This window comes from Sapajus apella, unplaced genomic scaffold, assembly GCF_009761245.1.
Source record: "Sapajus apella isolate SASKATOON/1434 unplaced genomic scaffold, GSC_monkey_1.0 scaffold79, whole genome shotgun sequence".
NCBI classification, from domain to species: domain Eukaryota; kingdom Metazoa; phylum Chordata; class Mammalia; order Primates; family Cebidae; genus Sapajus; species Sapajus apella.
The window spans coordinates 10,057,599-10,063,215 of NW_022437019.1; positions in this window are offsets into that span (position 1 = coordinate 10,057,599).

Sequence of the window (5,617 nt, forward strand, 5' to 3'; positions counted from 1 at the left end):
GCCACTCTCTCTGGGCCATAAATGGTTTGGGATTGGGGTGGGTCTGAAAAATTCAGGAAGGGCTTTGTGGCCCAATCAGATCGATGTGTGGGTTGGGGTCCCCTGCAGCAACCCTGTGGGAAGGGGTCAGCTTTGGTCAGTGAACAATTTTTTTTTCTTTTTTTCTTTTTTTTTTCCTACAAAAGTAAATTTTAGTAGTGCCTTTAGCTACTTCCTCTTCCTTCCCCCAAGGATATAGGCATTTGAAGGCGTTTGACTTAACCCTTTGTAGCCCAGGTAATAAACTCAAACTCAGCAAGATGGGCTGGACCCCAGAGCTCTGTGGTTGCCACTTTTTGGCCCATATTGAACCAATGTCCCCCAGAAAGGGTGGGGCAGATGATGGCAGAGACCTTCTAGGGCTCGGGGCTGGGGTCTTGTCTTCCTTGGATGTGGTCTAGGGTTACTGCAGATCGTGGGTTTGTGGCAGGTGGGGCCGAAGCGGGTGATGCAGCTGAGGGGGGTCTCTGGTAACTAGTGATGTCAAGGATGAGTGCTCCTTTATCCCCTGACACTTGAAAGATGGCTGCCTCCTTGGTGAGCCACTTGGAGGTCTCAGGCTGACGATGCAGGAAGGCGGCCTAGATGAGGAAGGGGCTCCAGGGCAGTGGCCTTCCCAGACGCACTGGGCCCCAGCCCTTCTTCCTCGCTAGGGCTGATTCATGGGCTTCAGCAACCAGGGCCTACTGCAGGTCTCCATGTTTGCAAGCACCACAGAACCCAGTGCATCTTCATGCACACGAATCACCCTTGATTCAGAGGTCTCTTCTTATTCAGGACACACTTTGAAAGGCAGCCATTCCCCTTCTGGAGAAATCTGCAGCTGCCATTATTACAGTGCAAAGAGCATCAGACCCACAAGGCCCACCAGGCCAGCCCCACCCTGGGTGGAGCCTCAGGGTTCACCTGACAAATGGTGGGGGTTCCACTCCATATATCTAGGGGGCTTTGTGGGCTGACTTCTGCATCAGGACTATGATGAGGGTGGGGGAGGGCAATTGAGGCACTCACCTCATGCACAAAATGTAAGAGGGTGACAGAAACCTCAGTAATCAATATAATTTTTTTTTTTTTTTTTTTTTTTGAGACAGCATTTTGTTCTGTCACTAAGGCTGGAGTGCAGTGGCGCGATCATGGCTCACTGCAGCCTCCACCTCCTGGGCTCAAGCAATCCTCCCACCTCAGCCACCTGAGAAGCTGGAACTACAGGCCTGTGACACCACACGTGACTAATTTTTAAATTATTTGTAGAAACGGGAGCCTTGCTATGTTGCCAAGACTGGTCTCTAACTCCTGGCCTCAAGGGATCCTCCCACCTCAACCTCCCAAAGTGCTGGGATTACAGGTATGAGCTAGTGCACCTGGCAGAAACAATTTTTTTTAGACGGAGTCTTGCTCTGTCACCCAGGCTGAAGTGCAGTGGCACAGTCTCAGTTGACTGCAACCTCTGCCTCCCTGGTTCAAACGATTCTTGTGCTCAGCCTCCCGTGTGGCTGGGATTACAGGCATCCACTACCGCATCTGGCTAATTTTGTGTGTGTGTGTGTGTGTGTGTGTGTGTGTGTATATTTAGTAGAGACGGATTTTCACCATGTTGACCATGCTGGTCTCGAACTCCTGACCTCAAATGATCCGCCTGCCTGACCTCCCAAAGTTTTGGGATTATAGGCGTGAGCCACTGACCCCAGCCAGAAATAATATTTTAATACAATATTTTAATAAATCAGAATTAACCCAAAAAACTCTATCATAAACAAAATATCAAAACGTTAAGTGAAGATAAGATCTGACAGGGCTGGGATCAGGATGAGCTGAGGGAGGGCGAGTCATGCAAGAGCAGCCGGATCCTGGTGTCCATCCGCAGCTCGGGAGCCCTTGGCAGCCAGGCCTTGCAGGTGGAAAAGCTTTTTTCCCCTCCTGCCTGTCATCTTCACTTTTGCCACTAGAGGGAGAACGTCTACTACACAAACCTCCAGGCCTGCGGCGTGGAGGCTGCGAGATCCACCCTGGCCTCTTAGGCTGTTTTCTAGATTCGCTCCCACAAAGCAGGTTCTTGTCCAGTCCACTGGCCTATTTCAATTCAGCAGACATGATCTGAGTATTCACTGAGGCAAGGCTGGAGAATGCACCTGGGGTCCCCAAGCCGGGTGGGGAGTTGGATCTATTTGGCACCACAACCTCCTGCAGCAGCAGAACCCCCTGTGGGGACAGCTGCCTTGCGCTTTCATAAAAGCTCCTCAGCTGATTCTAACCCACAGCCAGCTTTGCCAAGCCCTAGGCCAGGCTGAGGAGAAAACTAACACAGGAAAGACTCCAGTTCTGCCTTTCAAAGGAGGACATTGTGTGTGCCTCCCCGTGCTGGTGTCACTTCCACGGCTGTCCTCAGGCCAGGGTGGCGTTGAGCATGGAGCTGAGTGTGGGTTTGAAGGTCACCTCAACCACAGCATCTGAGGGTGCTCCCAGCCACCTCTGTGGCTTCTCCAACACTCCTCTCTCCCCGCTCCAGAGACAGAGACCCAAAAAGGATTTCTCAGAAAGAGGCTGGGCGTGGTGGCTCATGCCTGTAATCCTAGTACTTTGGGAGGCCAAGGCGGGCGGATCACTTGAGGTCAAGAGTTCAAGACCAGCCTCGCTAAGGTGGTGAAACTCCGTCTCTACTAAAAATACAAAAAAAAAAAAAAAAAAAATTAACAAGGCGTGATGCCTGTAATCCCAGCTATTGAAGAGGCTAAGACATGAGAATCACTTGAACCTGGGAGGCAGAGTTTGAGGTGAGCTGAGATCTTGCCACTGCACTCCAGCCTGGGCAACAGAGTGAGACTCTGTTTCAAAAAAAAATTCTCAGAAAGAGCCCAAAGATGGCTCCAGAAAATGGTGGCTTTTGTTGTTGTTTTTAGACATTCTCCATCTGCCTTATATTTTTGCCTCAGATTGGCCCTGAGTTAAAAACAAGAATGAAGAGTTCAACTTCGTCACTGGTATTTACTTTTGCTGATGCCCTTGCAAACTTCCAACACTCATTTATCTCCACCCCAAGTGGTTTTCAAGCTGATGCTGACAGCCATCCGAAATGACTTTCTCGTGTGAAATGCCCATATTCTATTTGGGGCTCACTTATCCCATAAAACACATTTAATGTATGACCTTCATGACATGGAGATCAAGGGCCTCAGAGGTGGAAGGCTAAGGGGCACTAATTCTGAACCACATCACAGCTCCCAGTCACTTGGCAGAACTGCATGGGCAAATCACTTGGAAAATCTCCCTATTCCCTTGTGCTGAGCCTGGTTCTAGGCATCCTACAACCTGAACCCGAGGAGGGTACAGAGGGTTTACAAGTGCCACCTGCCATAAGGAGTGGTGGCTGTTCAGCCTTGAGAAGACTGGGAGTCCTGAAGGCTCCCACCCACCCCTGAAAGGTGGTCTTGGGGTAGAAGGCGCTGACTACTTTGAAGAGCTACAGAGGGCAGAACTTAAACTACTGGTGGACTTTATCAAGAAGCCAATTGGGGCCAGTTTGTTTATGCAACACCTATTTATTGAACCTCAGTTGTGTGCCAAGCAGTAAGTTAGATACAGAGGGATCATGGGATCAGGAAAACAGATAGGATCTCTGTTCTCCTGGAGCTTAGAGTCTAACACAGGTGACAGACATTGCAAAAATGACCACACTAATAAATGTAAGATGTCAGCTGTGGCATGATGCCATGAGAATGGCAAGGTGAGGATTTGTCCTGGTGAGAATGTCAGGGAGGAGCACTGGTAGAGTAACAGCTGGGCTGAAGGGCAAGTGGGAGTTGGCAAAGGAAGCTGGGCAGAGAAGGCTTTCCAGGAGGGGCAGGGCAGGCAAAGTCCCCATGGTAGGGCCGAGGCAGGGAATCAAAGAAGCCCCTCCCCAGGTCATGAGGGCAAAGGGTGCAAGGGGAGAAAATGAGGGGGCAGAGCCCAGACCTTGAAGGCTGATAGGTCAAACAAAAGATGTCTATCTTGACCATGAAAATAACAGGAAACCACAGAATGATTTTAAGTGGGCAAGTGACATAAGTAGACTTAGGTTTTGAGAAGACCGTTCTTGCAGCTATAGGAGAAACATTTCAACTTACCCTATAGAAGAGCTCTCATTGTTTTTTGCTTGTTTGTTTGTTTGTTTTTGAGATGGAGTCTTGCTCTGTCACCCATGCTGGAGTACAGTGGTGCCATCTCAGCTCACTGCAACCTCTGCCTCCCGGGTTCAAGCAATTCTCCTGTCTCAGCCTCCCAAGTAGCTGGGATTACAGGCACCCACCACCACGCCTGGCAAATTTTTGTATTTATAGCAGAGACAGAGTTTCACTAGGTTGGCCAGACTGGTCTCAAACTCCTGACCTCACGTGACCCACCCACCTGAGCCTCTCACAGGGCTGGGATTACAGGCATGAGCCACTGCACCAGGCCCAGAAGAGCTTTCTAATAGAATGCTAGACCTTGAAAAAGTAATAACAATAAAAGCTAACATTTACTGGGTTCTTACTAGGAATGAAACACTGTGCGCTTTTCATGGATTAATGCATTTGGCCTTAAGAACAACATACAACGTAGGTGTATTACAGTGATCCACTTTTCACAGATGAAGAAATAGAGGATACAAGAGGTTCAGAAAGTTGACTGAGGTTACCCAGTTGGAGAAGTTGCTGAGCAGGAGCTCAAATCCAAGTCCATCAGACCTCAGAGGTCAAGCTCATAATGACTGCAGCACCCTGACAGCCAGGCTGCAAGGGACCACAGCTCTGGTTCTAACCGTGATTGCACCTGGGTGGAACGTTAAAACTTCTAATCCTGTCTCCCACCTGCTAAGTGACTCTAATGCAATTAGTCTGGAGTACAGCCTGGACATTGGAATTTTTGGAAGATCCCCAACTGAGTCTGTGGTGCAGCCAGGTTGAGACTCATAGGCCTACAGCTCGTAAAACACTTAAGAGAGCTGTTGCAGGAAGGAGCCATCTCTCTGGCTGGACTCAGTGATCTCTGAGTTCCCTTCTAGCTTGGATATTTTCTTGATTTTATGATTCACCAGTTCTGCTGCCAGAAGCCTTTCCCCCAAGGTGACTAAATTTCTAGAACTGACAGATGGAGCCTGAGGGACCTTGGTAATACTGTATCAGCTCTAATGGCCGACCAGGGAGAGCAGAGTCCTCAAGGCTGTGTCTCCGTGCCCTGCCAACCACCTTCGCTCTGACCCAGACCAAGCCTGCAGACCAGTGAAAGGAGAAGAAGTGAAGTCAGCTGACCCACAGTCAGCACTGCGAGGACCGGAGGCTGGTAGCTGTTGGCCAGAATCTGATCCACTCCTTTGAGCGTGTCAGAAGCTGTGGGAGGTGGACGGTGGAGGGGGGTGGATTCCTCCCAAAGCCAAGTTCCCATAGAGATCAGATGAGACTGAGCTTGAGAGCTGAGTGGTGAAAAAAACCTGAAGGAACATTCTTCCCCTGCCCTCTATGGCTCCCTGGCTTCTTGGGGCTCTGCTGCTCAGAGCCTAGTGTGATAAATAACTTCTTTCTCTAGCCACCTGGTCTCCGGTCACTTGAAGGAGTGACAAGCT